Source organism: Corvus moneduloides, chromosome 2, assembly GCF_009650955.1.
Source record: "Corvus moneduloides isolate bCorMon1 chromosome 2, bCorMon1.pri, whole genome shotgun sequence".
NCBI lineage: Eukaryota > Metazoa > Chordata > Aves > Passeriformes > Corvidae > Corvus > Corvus moneduloides.
In genome coordinates, this window is record NC_045477.1 from 23,033,005 (window position 1) to 23,051,809 (window position 18,805).

General features: G+C 51.2%; 1 long non-coding RNA gene across 1 annotated transcript; it reads right to left on the reverse strand.

Moving 5' to 3' along the window:
* Positions 1-761: 761 nt before the first annotated feature.
* Positions 762-17,513, reverse strand: LOC116439227. The gene is made up of 2 exons (XR_004238101.1): positions 12,946-17,513; positions 762-12,693 (listed from the first exon to the last, which is right to left on the reverse strand). It is a non-coding gene; the product is annotated as an uncharacterized LOC116439227 (long non-coding RNA).
* Between the last annotated feature and the right edge of the window lie 1,292 nt (positions 17,514-18,805).

An 18,805-nucleotide genomic window follows, 5' to 3' on the forward strand; every position in this document is an offset into this window, starting at 1 on the left:
CCCATACAGTGAATTTAAAGTGGCCAGTAAAAGGCTTGCTCTCCCTAATTGCCTTTCAGAATAGAGGGTCTGCAGGCCACAGGTCAAAGGGCACTTTGCTGAAGAGAATTCCAATTTAGTCTCTTCAAAACCAAGTGCAAGGGATCAGGCATCTGAACATGATATTGCCTGGGGCTCTGCCTTGGATTATGCTCCCAGGGAGCATTTTATATTTTGGAGCTCTTCTTTGGGACAGACCTGAAAACAAGCAGTTCCGTGTCAAGGGGGCTGTGGACAGGTGGAGAGAAAAAAAAATCTTTTTGATTAACAATGACAGACTGGTCTACAACCCTCCTGGGGCTTGTCAAAAACCTCATCACAGGCTGCCCTGCCATTTTCCACGCACTCAGGGAGGTAGCTGGGCCTTAGTTCAGACACGGGACATGGTGTCTTCCTAGGCCATTTGCAACCCTCAGAAAATTCCCTGACACATATCTCAGGACAGTGACACTGCACAGCTTTTGTGTCAGGGTAGGAGCCTTGTGGAGGTTATATGAGTTCCTCACTGCAGCATTTCCTGGGGGCTGCCAGGAGTTTCTCTTTCAGTTCATGCCCCAGAGGGCTGGGACACACCATAGTGCAGCACGGAGCATTGTCAGCAGAGACCGAAATGGGTTGTGCTTGGCAAGCACAGTGGAAAGGAAAAAGAGGGTGACCTGGGAGGATTGCTGTTCTCACTTCATTTTTCCATTGCATCTGCTGGCTTTTTTTTTTTTTTTTTCTATCAAGCCCAAAGAGAGAAACAGAATAGAAACAAAATATAAATGGGCTCTCTCACCATAAGTGCTACAGGAGGTGAGCACTGTTGAAAAGACAAAAGCAAGAAGGTCTGGGTTATAGCCTCCACCCTTCCACTCACCTTTTTCTCTGTCTTTTCCCTCTCTGCTTTCCCTCCAGCATCCCACCACCACTGCCTCTCAGGGTGCTGGGCTGATGTTTGTGCTGGTGCTTTGACAGGGTACCGAGGAATTATATCACTCACAGGCTGGCCCTGAAGAGACATTTTTGGAAGCACCTCAGCTCTCCCCACAGCATATTGTCAACAGATACAATGGCTCAAATACAACAGCAATTGAAGGTGACAGGAATATTACTGTCATCTGAGCTGCTGAGAGCAGCCTCTGGCTGCTCAGAGGGGCCAAGTGTCCTGGTGAGGTATTGACCTCAAAGCTCAAACTGGGTAGAAGGTGCTGGCCTCCTGCAGTACCACCTCCAAACCACTTCTGGCAGAAGCTGAATCTTACTGGCACCTCCCTCCCCTAGAGAAACACAGCCCTTGCCACCCAGTCAAACGTAGCCCCTCTTCTGGCTGGCTCAGCTGAATGTGCAAGGAGTGAGTGGTCCAGACAGGTCCTGTCCTGCAAAGGAACTGGCATGGGGAAGGGTTGTTCTGCCACCCTCTGGGCTGTGCCCTACCTGCCCAAGGCAATGCATGCAGTGTTGGGCTCAGGGACACCATGTGCTTCACCCTTCCCTACTGGCATGTCTCCTGCAGCACCTGCCTCCATCCATCCCTGGGCAGCAGGAGAGCCAGAGGACAGGGGTTATCCGTGCTCCACACCAACAGTCTGGCAACTTCAATTGCCCATTTCCATGACAGTGTCACGGGCTGCAGAGAAAGGTTTACAGAGGGCAGAATGCCAGGAAAGTCCCTGGAGGTCTACGTAGAGAAGATTCCCTTTTAAACCACAATCTCACCCACAGGACCCATGACAACTGTTCTGGCCTAGAACTGAATACATGGAAGAGGTATTTATTTTTATACATTTGACTGGCAATGGGCACAAGGTAGACCTCTGAACCTGGCTCCCCCTTCACTGGCAGAGCTGCAAGGGCTGAGGGAATTGCAGCTCCCAAAGCCTCACAGCAATCATAAGCTTGCTTGCAAGAAAAGTTTTGAAGCTGAAGGACCCTTTACTCAGACGTGGAAACAGAAAAGCCAACATTTCTTCACTCCATAGCATGTCTCTGAGAACCACAGTTACCATGAACTGCCTTGAAACCAGGCTGCAGCCAAAAGCAGGCTCCCAAAGTTAGGATACTCTTCCTAGTGCCAGGGAGGAGGCTGTGTGTACACCCTGCCTCTGAGTGTAGCCTCAGGCAACTGCCTTGGTTGCCTGCACCTCAAACCTGCTAAAAGTAACCTTTCCTGGTCTTGCTGTAACTCTCCAAGAACACGAATTCCTCTGCAAGCCCAGCACATACCAGGCTCCACATTTAGCTGGCCAAGTAGACCCTCTGGAGCTGTGTCCTGGGCCCTTTAAATGCTGCTCCTATATTTCAAATGGCTCTTGCAAACCTCCTGTAACCTGAGCAGACAAAATTGATGCTGGCACTGGAAAGCAGTTAAGCAATATGCAGGAGGTAAAACCCTTTTGGCAGGGGTATGTGAAAAGAGATACCAGTGGGAGGCTCCAATTGCTGAGGTGAACACCACATCCCACGAGAAGCCTGGGAGAGAGGAGATTCAGGTGTCATAGAATCATAGAATGGTTTGGATTGGAAGGGACCTTGAAGATCATCTAGTTCCAACCCCTCACTCCCATGACTGTCTCCCTCCTTGCTGTTGTTCTCCCAGACCATCTCTGCCATGAAGGGTGGACAGATCTGGACAACAAGGTGAAGACACTGCTGGAAAAAGAGACGAGCCAGACTGCCTTAATCTGAAAAGCCAATAGAAAGCAGGCCTGTGCAGATGCTGTTCACCCTTGTGAACATGTTTCAAGTATCACCCTTTTGTGTCCACAGCTGTCAAGTCAGCCAGGTGTTCACTGAACTGCATCCTGTCTTTCCTCTCCCAGTGCTACCCTGGAGCGTGCAAACACAGGAGGCTCCTGAGGCAGAGCTGGGAGGGTGCCAGGCACCCCCACAGGGTGCAGCCTGCCACTCGTGGCCCTGGTAAGTGTGCCATGTCATGCTGTGCCTGGTTAGTGTGCAGTGCCATGCCATGCCATTCCATGCCATGCCATGCCTGGCTCCTCCGCCAGCCGGGCCCCGCTGCTCCCCAAGGGCAGGGTTTGGCTGAGGCAGGCTGGCTCTGGCACATGTGAGCAGCAGGGCACGGATCCTGTTTCCTTGCACTGGCATGTGCTGCACTGTGTGGTGGGACTGTACAGCCTCGAGCCATCCTGTCTCCTCAGGTGAAGTCTGAGGCTGCTCCCACCCCGGCTGCCAGGGCAGCTGCTCCAACCTGTAAAGGCAGGATTTTGCCCACAGCATGTTTTTCTCCAGCCATGCAAATTAATTTGCTGGTAACCAAGAAGTCTAACCAGTGCTCTGCACCACCTACCTGTGCTGGAGCTGCTGGTATTCCTGTCCTCCTTTTCTCCCTGCTGAAAACCCCCCAGTTGGCAGGTCCATGTAGCTGCCCTGCCACCCTCAGACAGAGAGACCTGGCTTCCAACATTGCCAGTTCAGCTGTGAACAAATGTCCACCAGTTTCTTGCTGCATTCTCCTGCATGAGCCATGCAAAATATTTGGATCTTGGCTGCAGAAGGTCCTGCACCATGCTCCTTTCTAGCCCTTGCAAGAAGCTGTCTTGCTTTCCCCTGCCTGATTATGCACATTCCTTCCTCTCTTGCTTCTTCACTCTGCCCTGCAGCAATTTCCAAAGCATTTTTGTGGCATCCAAGACCTGGAGACAAATTCATGAGCTGTGGAAATGTGGTTTCTGTCATGTGCTCTTAGCTCTGAGTCCTGGCTAGTGCAGGGGCAGTGGGTCCACAAGTGCTCCTTTCCTGAGGGTCAAGGGGTACTTACTGTTTCATAGCTGGGTCCTTCTAAGTGAAATCAAATTGCTCACCATGAGCTGATTGGGAAAATACTGTGTCTGTGCATTCTCTCCCAGGTCCCTGACTCTCAAAATAATAGTAATTATGTGGCCTGGAAAAAATTATTATTAACCATAAGCCTGGGAACTGCTTCTATTATTCAGCTTTATGGGAATCCATACAGCTCCCATGGAAGGGGATTATTTACCTAGGCCCTGAGAAAAAGTGGAGGAGCCTGCATGCTCCTTCTGGCTATTGTATTGCCAAATCCCACAGCAAGGCGTCCGGAGAGCGGTTTCCTCTAGCTGTCATTAATCCTTGTGGGCTTGGCGACCTCAGCACACGGCATCCTTTGGGTCAGCGACTGCTGGGAAGCCAGACTATTGTTTCAGGGCTTTGGTCCCAGACAGAGGAGCTGAGGAACCAGGCTTTTCAGGTGTCCCCATCACAAAGTGACTGGCTTGCATCCTGGCAGTTGCTCAGGCCTTTCCTAGCTCTGCTGTCGGGAAGCCAGCTGGATTTGGACTCATTTTGATGAGGCCAAGGGAAGGACTGGCCCTGGGATGTCCCAGTATGAGCCGTGCTCACCCTGCAGGAGGGAGTTTCCCTGCACACCTGCGGCTGCAAGGGGATGGCTCCACCACAGCCACCATGGATAGGATGGAACACCCAGGACCCCGCACTTCCTCCTGGTCCCTAACCCCCAGCCTGATCTTCTAGTCCCTGCAGGGGAGAAGAAGGAAGGCCCAGTTTCAATTCAGTGCATGAATTGAAGCAAAGGAAATGTTCTCTTTCTCTAAGAGCTAAAAGAAATCTTGTGGGGAGGCTTTCTAATAGGGATGTTGCCCACGGCATGTATGTGCACAAATGTGCATGGAAGGAACTGTGGCATGGAGGGAAATCCAAACAGGTCCTTCATTCTTGCCATGGGCTTGTGGAGCCCATGTGGTTCTTTCTATGGTGACAACCTTAGAGGAAGAAACAGAAATCTGGGTGTTTTTCAAGCCAGGGTTCGAAGGGGGCTTATAGTTCTGATGGGAAAGTCTCTGTTCAAGGTTGCATCTGTCTCAGCACAAACTACACTTTAGAGACAGCTCAGAAGGAAGCAAGCTGTGATTGCAGCTTGCTGGCAGCTTGGAAAGAGCTGCCTTTTCTTTCTCTAGGTGCGGCATATAGCAGTGCCTTCATGTGGGCATTGCTCCCCACTCCTGTCCCTCTCAGGGCTTCGAGAAGGCATAGAGCAAAGCAGCCAGCCCCTACTGCCACCACGTTGTGACTAAAAACTTTCCTTTCTGGCTTGCAGCTGGAGCTCCCTCTTCCTGCCCTCTTCAGGGGTGCTATGTGCCACCACAGCTTTGCCAGTGGCAGCAATATTGTTTTGATGCTGCAATCGCTCCTTTTTGATAACTCATTGCTTTGTGAGGTGCTGCTGATGGATTACAACAGGGATGAGAAAGTCACTTTTTACAGCAGCCCAGCAGTGGTGCCAGAAGTGCATCCAGAATCTGAAGGTCTGTCTGGTGGCCCCCAAAAGCAGAGCTGTGCTGCTTTCCCCTCCACTGCCACCTGGGCAAGGGACACAGGGATAGTCTGTGGGTCTTCCCAACCCACACAGCAGGGCGCTGCCTCAGAGACCCCTGAACTGGTGCATCTCATGGCCCTGTGTGCAGTGCTGGTCCAGGGCTTTGGGCACACCATGTGGCTCCATGCCTGGACTCCCAGCCCACGCCTCAAGCATGGAGCTGCAGGGACCCAGCTGTGCAGCTGGCCTGAGCAGCGTCCATGCCTTGCAGGGATCACAAAGCACCAGCATGGCCCAAAGGACCTGCCCAAGGTTCCCCTGAGGGGCTGCAGCAGAGCAAATGTCCGAGCTCTGTGTGACCCCAGTGCCTGGCAAATGCAGAGCCACCCTATTCCCTGCATCAGCCTTCACACTGTGTGGGGGGCGGGGTGACGCTGCTCTCAGGCATCAATCCCTCCATCTTCTCCCTGATTTTCCCCAGCAAGTGGCATGCAGGGGCACGGAGGGACACCCTTCCCCTCCCCTGTGCTCAGTGGATGCGGACCACGGTGGCAGCCGGACAGAGCTGCTTTCTCTGGCACAGTGCTGCCATTGTCCAGCTGAGCTCTGGGCCCTCTCATCCCCACCAGGCAGGCACAGCCAGGACCTCTGTAGCCCAGCAGCACAGACAACAAGGTGAAGGAGATGGGTGCAAGCCTCTGGAGCAGACAGTCCACCTTCGTGTCCCCATGGTGCAGCCCCACTGCTTTTTGGACTTCTGTGCAAAAGATGGTATAAGGGAGTACAGTAAGGTGGTGGCTAAAAAAAGGAAAACTGAATGAATAGGAGGGGGAAGGGAGAGCAGATGACGCTGAGATGCGAAGGGCAAGACAGAGCCAGTGAGACAGAGCTGGGCTGCGAGCCGGAGAGGAAAAGCCGTGAACCCCGTGGGAGCTGGACTGTGGGAAGAGACAATGCGATGGAGGGGAAGGAGCCAGCTCCCACTCTGGGACATGCACAAGGCTGCAATTAGAGAGAGGAGACAGCGTGTCTGCCCAGGCTGGGAAGTCTCCTTCTGCCATGGACGCAGGGTCGTGCAAGGGCTGGGGCAGAAACCCACTGCCTGCTCTGTGCCCCTACACACAGCTCCCCTTTGACTTGCACCCCTGACAGGGGCAGAAGCCCCAAGGGCAGACACTGGCAGTACCGGTGCCTCCAAGGGGCAGGGGCTTTGCCCTCCAGTGCTGGCATGAGACGTCTGCGTTGCTTTGTGCTTGCATTGCAGCAGCACGGTCATACCAGGCCCCCTTTCCTGGGTCAGTCCTCCTCCCCTGGCTGCCCTGGGCAGCCCCCTCCTGCCTCTTCAACCAACTGATCAAATACCAATGTCCTCCAGGCAAGCAGGTTGCTTGACCGCCCACCTCTCACAGCTAGCACCCTTCAGTAGGCTTCTGGAATTTTCCTGGGTGAAGGATGCTATGGAAATATGCAACTCCAGAGCACAAGCTCTGGTTTTAGTGTCCTCCTCTGCACTGTGATTATCTAGCTCCCAATGGAAAATTCAAGTTTGTTTGGAAACAAAGTCTCTGGGTTTGGCTTGGAAAGGCTCAGAAAATACCATGCAAGGGTCACAAACTTTTAACACAAGCCATGTTTGGCTGGGACTGTAAAAGAGGAGGGAGGTAGAGAAGGATATGAGCACACATCATTTTTGCTACCGCAAACTTGGCTGGGAAACTCTGCGATTCGCTCTGTGTGGACATAAAGGTCCAAGAAAAGAGTTAGGTGCTCTAAAAAGAAAACAAACTAATCATGTAGCCAGAGAAATTGATTTCCAAATTTGCTTTTTATGGCTCATTTTCACTACCCAGCCAAGAGGCAGATGAAGCAGAGCTCCTGCAAACTTCTCCTGGAGTGACGGCAAAGGGAGATGCTTGAAAAAAGCCAGCAACTCCTGGCAGGGCCAGAAGAAAGAGGAGAGCCCTGGTGAACCAACAGTGGTTTTTTAAAAATATAAAATAATATACTTCAGACTTGCAGTGGTTTTTGCTTCCTGATCAACAGTTTTAAGCCAACCCAACTGCTTTCCTCTTTTTCTGGTCATTTCAAGTTCTTTTCACTGAGGTGAAATTAAATACAAAGCGCGGGAGGAGACCTGACTGTTTTCCTGTCATTCTCACCTGCGTGGGAGCAGCAGGAGCTGGGAGTTAAGGCAGCCCCGTGTATTCACCGACCAGGCATTCACAGAGAAGTGTAGAAGATCACCACAGCGTATTTAGAGCTGTGCAGCAATAACAGCTAATTTGTTTTTGCCTAAAGAGCGGGTAGGGTTGGTGTTGTTTCATTTTAAATAAATACATTTGGACTCCAAAGGTCATTTCCGTGGAATAACAATGCTCCTTTCAGAAAGGGGCACCGGCAGGGTCTCCGTTACTCCCAGTGCTCCCAGTCTGGTTTGAAAGCCCAGCTGCAGCTCAGCCGGGCGAGCACCCCCTGGGCTGCCCTCTACATGTTGCAGCAGCTGCTGGCCCAGTGCCCCCGCCATGGGAAGCGCAGGAGCTCAGGAAGGAGTGTCAGCTTCTCTGCTGGGGTGTGTACAAGCACCCAGTGCCTATTTGACGTAAAATGAGGATGGTGTCCAGTCCCTCTCCCCCCTCACCCCAACCTCAGCGGCACCCCTGCACCTTCTGGCAGAGGATGATGCATCCCCAGCAGGCAACATATGGCAGTAGGTTTTCCTCATCCTCATCAGGTATGGCATGAGGATCAGATACTATCAAAAATTCTGATTTTAGAATAGGTCATTTGCACTGTGGGAAGGTTTTCCACGAGCTGCTGCCTTTAAATGGCAGGTGAATGTGCCTTGCTGACTTCAGTGATATTGGTACCGTGATCTGTATCCATGCAAGTCCATCAAAGCTAGGTAATGCAGGAAGCATTCAGCAGAGCTGGGTGAAAAAGCAGGCAACTTGATTCCCAGATCCAGTTACATCATATACTTGTTTTCCTACACGCTTCCTAAATAGCTACTCTCTCAGGCTTTAAGAAGGCAGAAAGCATTGGAGCTGTGAAAAAGTAAACTTGAGGCTCAGGCTGTTCTCTGCCTTGCAGGCATGTATTTGCCAAAAATTTCCTCTCTGCTTCAGTGCAGCCCCCAGCATCACTTCCTATCAGTCAGTCTTCAAGTTACGGGGCACTTTGTTTTAAAAGTACCTTATCTTTTATTCTGTGTGGGGAAAGGATCTTCAGAAAGAAAAAGCCCCTGAGTTAAAAAGAGCTCCCCTCCTTAGCGAGCACTGCTGTTTGTCACCCTCTCGGAAATTTGTAAACCCTTTTCTCTGTATTTATCTAACTCCTCTATTTTGGGATTTGCTGTAACTGTCTGAACCAATGAGGTGTGTGTGGAAGGGAGAGTGTCTGTGCTGCTTGGCTGATATTTTTGGCCAGTGCAGTGCTCGTTTCTGGGAACCTGGGCACCGCAGGAAGATGCAGTTCTGATCCCCTCATCTCTCTGCTTCCTCTTCCTCTTCTGAGAGCATTGATGTCCACAGTGGCTCAGCAGTCCCCAGCGCAGATCCCTCTGGGTGTGCTGAGGGCAGGTGAAGAGGGGAGAAGGAGACTGGGATGGATGGCACAACTGGCTGCAGTTCGACCTCTTCTCCCATGCCAGTACTCTTGTAGCTGCAGGAAAATTCATGGAAGCTGAAGGAGGTCTGCACAATTTTGCCTCCCAGGGCATGGTGAGACTATGATGGTCCATAGAAGAAGGCAGTTTACTTCCTCTGCTCTTCCCAAAGCTGCACTGGCAACTCCCAGACAGCCAGCTCCTGTGTGGGAAAGAGCAGCATGGGCCAAACGTGGCCAACCATGAACAGAAAGGAAAGGACTTCATCAGCCCACACTCCTCCCCAGGGAGGTGTGAGTGCACACATATTGTATGTGTACAAATGTGTGTATGTACCTTAATACCCTACAGCTTACAAGACACTTGTAATTTTAATTTTCTTGTCAGGCAACAGCCTTTCCAAACCATCTCCAGACACAGTTAACCCTGTCTGCCCTATGCTGCTCTCTTGTGCTGTCAACAGAGAGATCTGTCCTAGCCTAACTGAAGTTGTGTTCAGAGCCATTGTACATCTACTGATCACACACAAAGGTCTTCCAGATTTCTTGGAAGCTTGCACAGAAATTTTTTTTCAGTTCCAGAGTTTTGATTAGGGTTTGTCTTCCAGTAGCCAGGAGGTCACAGTGTCTGCAAAGATCACAACCTGAACATCTGCATCCTATTACACAGCATAGTGATTATTTTTCAACATTACCCACATCTTCTAGCAGTGACAGTGGTGATTAAAGCCTGGAGTGGATTCCTGAGTAGCATTTCAGCTTCCTTTACTTTTGCATCCTCCATAAACAGGAGAAGAGGGCTTTCCTTGGGCACTAGGTCAGGAAGCCTGTGTGCCTTAGGGTGATGCTGACGCACTGATGAAAGCCCGGAGATGTCAACGGGTACAAAGCAGCTGAACAAACCTGCCAAGGGGTGCCAACAATAGCAGGATGTCACTGCAGCTTGAAGGGAGGAGATTTCCATTCACTGATTTGGCTCCCTTGCCAAAAGCCATCCAGTGGTCCAAGAAATAAAGCCATTGTCTCCAGGAAGTGACCTGCAGCAGACTCTGGTGGCTCAGAACGAGTGACAGGGATTTAGTTTCCCATCTGCAATGCCAGAGCAGCAAGAGGAGGAGGAGGAGGTGTGTGAGGCAGGCTCTGGGCAGGACATCTCCGGGGAGCCCCTCTCGCACCTCTCACATAGTCTGGAGCCCCTGCTACAAGGGGGCTCCATAAACCATCTTGTTGAAGACTGGGACTTTATTGTTCTCCTTGGTGGAGGGAGGGGAGACAGGTCAGGGAGATCAAGGAGCCAAGAGGAAAAGGATTATTCGTGTCAAGTCTGTATCAAGAGGCTGGAGCTGCCAAGCAAGTATTCCAGCCAGGAAACAGTCTCAAAATTTCCTGACTGAGAAAGGATTTTACTTTCTCTGCTCATTATGCACGGTGGCATTAATAAGCCCACATTTCTGGGCTGTTGGGTTTGGCCTTGTGCAGGTCAGCATTCAACATTCAAAAAACTTCCTTCACCATAATTTTCCCTACAAGTCTGTAAGGCAGCCAAGGGCATGCAACTGTCTATAAACGAGGATAACTGCTCCAGGTGGGGTCCCAGCAGTGAAAGCAGCTGCTGTCTACGGTCTGGATCCAGCCAGAGAGGAGAGAGAAGGCCAGATTCATCCAGCCGCTCACCCCTTCTCCTGGGAAGAGGGGCTGTGGCACACACTAGGGCGCACACCCCGCACAGCAGCTCCTGCTGCTTCCCCTCACCACAGGCCTCTGCAGCTCCTCCTGCCCTGCTCCCTCATTACCTGCCTGGTTTTTCTCTGCTTGTCTGTCTGTCCTTCTGTGTCATCCTCAGCCAGTGTGCCAGTGTCCCGTCCCCATGTGCCTGCCTGCACGTGAAGCCCTGTCTGCGTGTCTCCCGTAGCCTCAGTACTGTCTTGCTCTCAGGAACGGCTCAGGTTGCCCGGGGCTGCCTGCACATCTACGTCCATCCGTGTTTTTCTACTCAGTTACGCTCGTGTACCTCTCCCTGCGTCCGCCTTCCAGTGCCTGCCTGCGTCTTTGCTTGCATTTGCACATCTGCCTCCAGTGGCCCTTTTTATCCCGGTAAACAGGACAGGCACGTGCATCCAGGCCCCGTGCGCCCAAGTCGGCTTGAACTGCGCTGGTTGAGAGCCAAGACCAAGGACAGGGAAGAGGAGGAGGGGCGCGGGAAGTGAAGGGGAGCGAAAGGACTATTGGAAAAGGCCTAGGGGACAACCCAGCCTCTTGTTGCCTTTGCATTGCTCTCATGGAAAAGATCCTCAGATAAGCCTGCTTGTTAAGATAACGACCTAGTGCCTGCAAGCCACCAAGCTGGAGGTGAAGAGAAGCTCTCCTTCATTCTCCAAGACAGGAAAGGACAAGGATGAACCAAGGCAGCTGCCTCTTGGGCTAACGGGGATCAAAGATGGGGGCACAGATGCACATCAGAGCTCAGGCAAAAGGGGAGGGCTACAAGGGGGTTGGAAAATGCAGACTCAAAGCAAAAATCCTCCAATTTCTGAAAAATGCAGGTTGTGCAATTAAGCCTGTTTAAAATAAGAGTAACATTACACAGGCAGAGGGCAGCCAGCACAGCTTGGAAATACCTGCTGAGCCTTGTTTAAAAATCTGTCCCCTACACACTGGCCACCACATCACACACCAGATGAACTGCCATCTGCATGAGGATCTTCTGTGCTGTGCCCACAGGTGTGGTGGTGCAGGGGGAGGATGCTGCAGCAAAGGCATTTTGGGACTTTACAAAACAGTTTGCAAAGGGCAGGGGAGCTGTGGCTGCTGTGGGCTTTGAAGAGTGCAGAGGACCCTCATGGGCCAGATTACAAGAAGCAGAGAGGTCAGGTGAGAAACCCTGAAGAGGAGGGACTGGCAAGGTTTCTGGAGATACAGCTGGGAGGAGGGATGGAGCAGGTTGGTTCTTGCTTCTTGCATGGCATGTGCCACACAAGTGGCCAGAGCCACCCTGGAGCACCAGCAATGCCGGCAGTGTACACATGTGCAGGGAGACAGGAAGAGGCACAGAGGCAGGCACACGATGAGTCAGCTGTACCACTAATGACTAGGGGAGGTCCTGGAAGATGTCAACATTTCTGTCTCACTTTCTGGAAAATACCCAGCCTTGATGGAAAACTACTGCAGCAGAAGTTGCCATGCAAGTCCTGCTTTGAATACCGGGCCAAAACCAACACAGCAGTGCTTGCTTTCCCAAATTTTAATACTACTCCTTTAGTCCTATATGGAGCCAAAGAAGCCTTAATGAAGCAGTTGACACAATGGAAGCAAGGGATGCCATCCAGACAACCTGGGCAAACTTAAGAACGGGGCAAATCCAAGGTCAAGTTGTTGCGCCTTGGGCGATTGCGCTTATAAGTACTTAATCCAATTTCAATCTCAGCGATGTCTTCTGGGAGATCAGGACAGAAGACTGTAAGCGATTGAGGAGATGCCTGAAGCTTCCTTCTTCGCCTGGCCCGCCAGCAGATGACAGCAAGCGCGACCAGGGCAACTACAGCGGTCCAAAACAGCCACCCAGAAAAGAGCCTGGCTTCCTCTGCATCCTTGCTATTCTCAATCTCCTGCAGCAGATGAACCAACTCCTGGTGCAGATGCAGCTCACGCTCCAGCATCTCTTTGGCTGTGGCTCTGCTGATGTGGTGATGCTGCTTCTGGCCAGGCTGGATGATGTTTCTGGCCAGCGAAGCTAGGAAGAGAGCAGATGCAGCCATGGCCTGGAGGAGGTAGGAGGAAAGGGGGCTCATCAGGTCTGAGTGGGAGAGAGTAGGGAGCTGGGGGCACCCAGTACATTCCCAAAGCCTCTCTGGGTACCTGCCATCTCTGGGAGCCCCGGGCCTCTCTCCCCCAGACCCAAGGGCAGGACTGTGCCCTCTCCTGAGGGGCTCAGCTCTCTCTCTGTTTCAGAACCCCCTGGCATCCACCCTGTCCTCCATCCAGCCTGGCCTTCCCCCTGCATGAGCACTCACCATCTCGTGAGTCCTACATGAGTCCAGCTGTGGTGGAATTGGGGCTGCCTACTGATGCCCCTGGTGACACATCCTCCATGACGTCACAGCCACCAGAGCCACATTACCCAGCCAGCAAGCCCAGGCTTTGTCCCCACCCCCCAGCTCAGCGAGGCCTGGCCACCACATCAAGAGCAAACCCCACAGGCAGAAGTGAGGTCCCAGGAATGCTCTTGACAAAGAGACTCCCCTCCAAAGCCATAACTGAAATGAAAATGGGGACTGCAGGTGGATGTCCCTGACATAGGGGTGTGATGTTTTCTGGGGCAGGTGGTCTGACTCCAGGTTACCTTGCAAAGAAGAGCTACGAGCCCTTGGGCAGAGACAGCTCTCCTCCCGCTCATCCTCTTGGCTTCCTTCTGCTGGGGCAGGGCATATGGATGCCAGTTAATTTAAGAGAAATTTTTTAAAAATCAGTGCAGCCACAGCTAAAGGTCTAGAGAGGGATGCCTGCAGCTGCCAGTGCTCTCAAGTACAGCAGCAAGAGGGGACATTTTCACTGCCCATGGGAGAAGGCTAAAAAAAAAAAAAAACAACCAACAAAACTCATCACTTTTCTTTCCTTCAACCACCCATTTAACTCCCCATGCCTTCCGCTTGTTCCTTGCTATCTAATTAAATTTCCTCAGATGACCATGTTTCAGGGCAGAAGGCTGGTGTGGGGGCTGTGCAGGTCTCCCAGTCCTTGGCCAGCTGCAGGGAAGGAGTGGGGGTGTGTGCTCCCTGTTTCCAGGCTCTGGCCCTGGCTGCTTTGTACAGTTGGATGGAGACATAAAAAAAGGGCACACTGCAATCGCCACTGCAGGTTAGGAGATAAGCAGCCCTCTCTTAATGAGGACATGATATACCTGGTAAGACTGTACCCCTTGTGGGGAACAACGGGCTCTTTCACTCCAGGCCCTGGCACAGCCAGGAGCAGCTGTGGGACACAGGGAACAACAGCTGATAAATCAGCTCAGCACCACCAGCCATAGGAAGCCCCAGCTAATGGCACAGACCCACATCAGCTGTTGTTGGGAAGCCCTGGGATGTCCCATGTTGAATTCCACCAGCAATCACAGCAAGACAGCAATTCTGGAGGACTACAGCTTTGCTAAGATTGGCTTTTCCAGGAAGGCAGATGGGCATGGCAGCTCTCCAGTGCCAAGGGAAAGCTGCATTTCTGCTGCTGGTATCTGCTGAGGGAAGCCAATCCCAGAGGGAAAAGGGCAGCATTACACTGAGAGACCTCTGCTTGCTGCTTGGAAGGTAAACTCCCCACTGACAGGAGCTAAATTGTTACTGTGTATATCTAAGGACACTGAATTATTAAAGAGAAGAGAGCTCTTAAGGCTGCAGGTGAAGCAGAGAGCTTTACGAATGGATGATATTAAATGTAATGGACCTCTAATGGAAAACCACCTGATTGGTACAGAATGGTTTCTCAGCTGTGGAGCAAACCCAAGCAGCTGGAGTGAGTGTGGTACATTATTGCCCCAAGGAACGACTGGGTTTGGTAGTCCTTTGCAGCATTTTGGAGTATTACAGTGAGCCTGCAATGGAGAGATACTCCCTCCCACCCCATTCCATGAGAACACTCAAAACCCAGCCGTTGCTTTTTCTGGATAAGCCCAAAACAGCCTTTCCCTGTCTCACCACTGCATGCTTACACGTGATTAAGGTCATATAAGAGCTGGCTGTTGTTTCCAAGAGCCCTGAATTTGTCAAAATTAGGCTGGATTTGTGGAAACTGGCTTCCTGAGACCTTGGGCACTTCCTGCTTTGAATACCAGGCCAAACACAACACAGCAACACCTTCTCTCCCAAATTTTAATATGACTCTTTTAGTCTCACATGGAGCCACAAATTACAAAATTTGTTTATCTGAGTGTTAGAGAGGAACCATGAAACACCAACACTTTAGGTAAATCATCACCTGTAAATTAGGTAAATTTAGGTAAATTTACACCTGTAAATCATCCCAAGGGAGTTGGAGAAGGTTCTTCCCAAAAGGTAAGAAATGTGATAGCCCAGCTGAAGTGTCTCTACACCAATGCACACAGCATGGGAAACAAGCAAGAGGAGCTGGAAACCATGGTGCAGTCAGAAAACTATGACCTATTTGCTATCCCAGAAACCCAGTGGGATGAGTAGCACAACTGGAACACTACAGTTGAGGTCTACAAGCTTTCCAGAAGAGACAGGCTGGGAAGGACGGAGGGTTGTTGTGCTCTAGATTAAGGAATGGATGGATTGTGGAGAGTTGCCTCTGAGAAACAGCCACAAACAGGTTGAGAACTTGTGGATGAAAATCAAGGATGGGACCACCAAAGGACAGCTTGTGGGTGGGGTCTGCTCCAGCTGCCTGATCAGTTGATAAGGCTTCTTGCTTCAGCTACAGAAGCCTCACACCCACATGATTTCATCCAGATGGAAGATTTCAACCATCCAGACTGGGAAAGCAGTACAGCTGGCTGAGAGCAATCCAGGAGACTCCTGGAGTAGCTAGAGGACAACCTACCGGTCCAGGTAGTGGACAAACCAGCCAGAGAACTGTTGCTGGACTTGGTGCTCGCATGTGCTGATGAGCTCCTCAGAGAAGTTAAGTGGAGGCTGTCTGGGCTGTAGCAGTCAGGCCCTGGGTGAGTCCATGATCTTGAGGAGCACAGGTCAGGTGGGGAGCAAAGTGAACTTTGGAAGAGTGAACTTCTATCTGTTTAAAGAATTAGTGGATGAGATCCCCTGGGAAACTGCCCTTAGGGACAGAGGAGCTGACCAGAGCTGCTAAGTCTTTCAGGCCACTATTTTTAGCTCTCCATCAATGTGAGTCAGGAATCAAGCACTGAGTAGCTCTCTAAGTGACCTGGGGAGTAGAAAAGGCCATTACAGCTGACTACTCTGCTCTGCTGCGACAAGGAAGCCTTTGCTCCAAGACCTCATAATCAAATGTAAGACAAACAAGAAAGGTGGAATAACCAGGGTGGAGAGGAAGTCAAGGGCTAGAGGAAAGTGTGATGTGTACCAGAGCTGCAGAGACTGAGGCTTTCTATTCCTAATTAACAGACTCACTTGTCTTATTTTCTGCTCTGACCATCATATGAGCCTTTTAAATATAGAAGGCTGCTCCCTGGCTATGTACACAGCCAGCCTGGCACCACCATCCATCTCAGCTACATGGCCACAGGTCACATTTTCAGAACCACTTGATGGGTGGATTAATGGCTGCCTTTTTATTGCCAGCTTTGGGGTGGGGTGGGGTAGAGGCAGGAAGGAGGAAAATAACTAATAAAAAAACCCCATATGTGAAGTTTGAAGTGTCATGAAGGTGGATAAAAAAAGTCGAGATTTTATTTTAAAATTAATCTGTAGGGGGTTTATTTGCTGCTTAGTATGAAAAATGTGAGGCTTGTAGGTTCATTTTTCACACTTTCCCCCACACACAGCCCAGGCCTGGAAAGTTACTTTATTATTTTTAAATGAAAATATGGAGCTTTACTGGAATAACTAGTAACTGTGGGTGTTCTTCAGTGCTGCCCAGTGCAGCCACCCACGCAGCAAAATCAAGGTTTCTATTAAATTTAAGATGAAGAGCAGGGTCTCTCATCTTCTCTTTCAGGCTTTGAGAGATAATATTTATTATGAAAACCCTAGAAGCAATTTACAAATAATTGTGATGGTTGATACAGGTTTGATGTACTAAACAGCTCAAATGGAAGAGTTTTGGGTTGGTTTGTCTTTTTAAACTATTACTATCAGAGGGAAACTACCCAGATTTAAAAGCTGCCCTGTATGTAATGCAAAGAAAACCCCAGCAGGATGCAGAAGAAGGTCTGGGTGCGGAGTAAGGGGAAGTCAGCAAATGGCATACACAGAGCCTGGGCTCAGAAGGGGGGGCTGGGAAATAAATCATCAATCATGACTCGCTCTCTCCATCGCCTATGGAACTGCGGCAAAGCAGCACTTCAGTCGGAAATCTCCTGTCCAAGCCGATGTTTCTCACAGGGGAATCAACCCCCCCGAAGGACAGGGAGGGATTGTTTTAACCTCTCGGGCAGAGCCAAGTCTCCAGCCGCGCTGCAACAGGCAGCACGCTGCTCCGATGCTGTTCCTGCTGTGGCGCAGCTGCAGCCCCTGCTCCTGCTCCCACCCAGCCCACGGCCGCAGAGATTTCACTGCAGCGGCACTCCTGCTGCGAACGGATCCGAGATGGCCTGGTGCACTTTGCATACAGCTGCTCTGGCCACAGTGATTCAGCCCCACCCTGGCTGGCCAATGCCGCCTGTTGTTCTTCAGAACACCAGGGGGACATGAGTCATCTGGTCACACCAGGATAAGGCCAAACACTTTGGGCTCCCCACAGCTGGCTCAGCTGCATGGACCATCCTCAGCCCGCTGGCTGCAATGGGGCCATGCTTATCCTCTGTGGTCCTCATGCCTGCAGCCAAAAGCACCTGCCCATGACATGAGGACAGAGACAATCATAAAATGGTTTGGTTTGGTTGCTGTTCCAACCCCGCTGCCATGGCTAGGGACACCTTCCACTAGACCAGTTTGCCCAAAACCCTGTCCAGCCTGGTTTTGAACATTCCAGGGATGGGGCATCCACAACTTCTCTGGGCAACCTGTTCCAGTGCCCCACCACCATCAGAGTAAAGAATTTCTTCCTAGTATCTAATCTCAACCTACCCTATTTCAGATTGAAGCCATTTCCTCTTGTCCTATCACTATGTGCCCTTGCAAATAGTCTCTCTTCCTCTTTCCTGTAGGCCTCCTTTAGGTACTGGAAATCTGCCTTATGGGACAGAAGACGTGTGTACCAGCGGCACACCATCATGCTCACAAGAGGTCCTCTCTGAAGCAGGGGAACATGATTTTTACTGTGACTCTTTTCATTGGGAGGCACTTGGAGGGGCCAGACCCCCTTGGCATCCTATTTCCCACACCCCATCACCTTACACACTGGGCAGGGCTGGCTGCTGTGCTGCAAGGGTGCGCAGGAGCAGAGGTATCCCTGCAGGGACCACCCCTCTCCAGCTGCACCCAGGGGCTGCTGCAGGTTTGGGAATGGTGGCAGGATGAGGGATTGCTGACAGGGCACAGGTGCTGTCCCCAGGGCTGAGCCAAGCTGTGCTGACTGCCAGAAGGGAGTCACACCAATAGCCCAATGCTCTTTGTGCCCTGGCTGCCTGTCCCAGGAAGCACTATCTTCAAAAATCATGTAACCCAGGGTAGGGCTGACTTACTGACACAGGGCATGCCCTTGCCCAGCAATTTATTTGGATGCAAGTAGTATTTGCATGATAATTACTCTGCCTGAGTAACACCACATGTAGCAAAAAGTGTGAGTGCTTTTCCTCTACTCTGAAATAACTCCATTTAGAGACAAGCTTTTTGAGATGGATGAAGCTCAAAGCAGATCCAAGGTACTGCCTACAGTTTCCACACAACATCATCCTGACTTTGTTGGACTGCTCTGTGTGACCACGGGAGCCATGAGGTGCTCCAAATCAGAGCAGGAGGGTAGAAGCACCATGCTAAGCAATTAAAGGACACCCCCATCCCCCTACGCCAGCTACCTGTGTGCCTGGACTTTCCTTTGGACTGCACAGCACCCACTGCCTTCCTGAGCTGGTATCTGGGCAGGTGGGAAGGAATTTGGACCCAGTGGATCTGATTGCAAGCACTCTTAAGGAGGCACATACAGCCATCACAGGCTGAAAGTCTGGCTTTAGGACTAGCGACTGCATCCAAAGTGCCTGGCTGCATCTGGACCCCATGCTGCCTCAGGGCACCTTGATCCCAGCACGGGCAGCTGCTGTGCTCAGCAGCCTGGAGTCTGCAC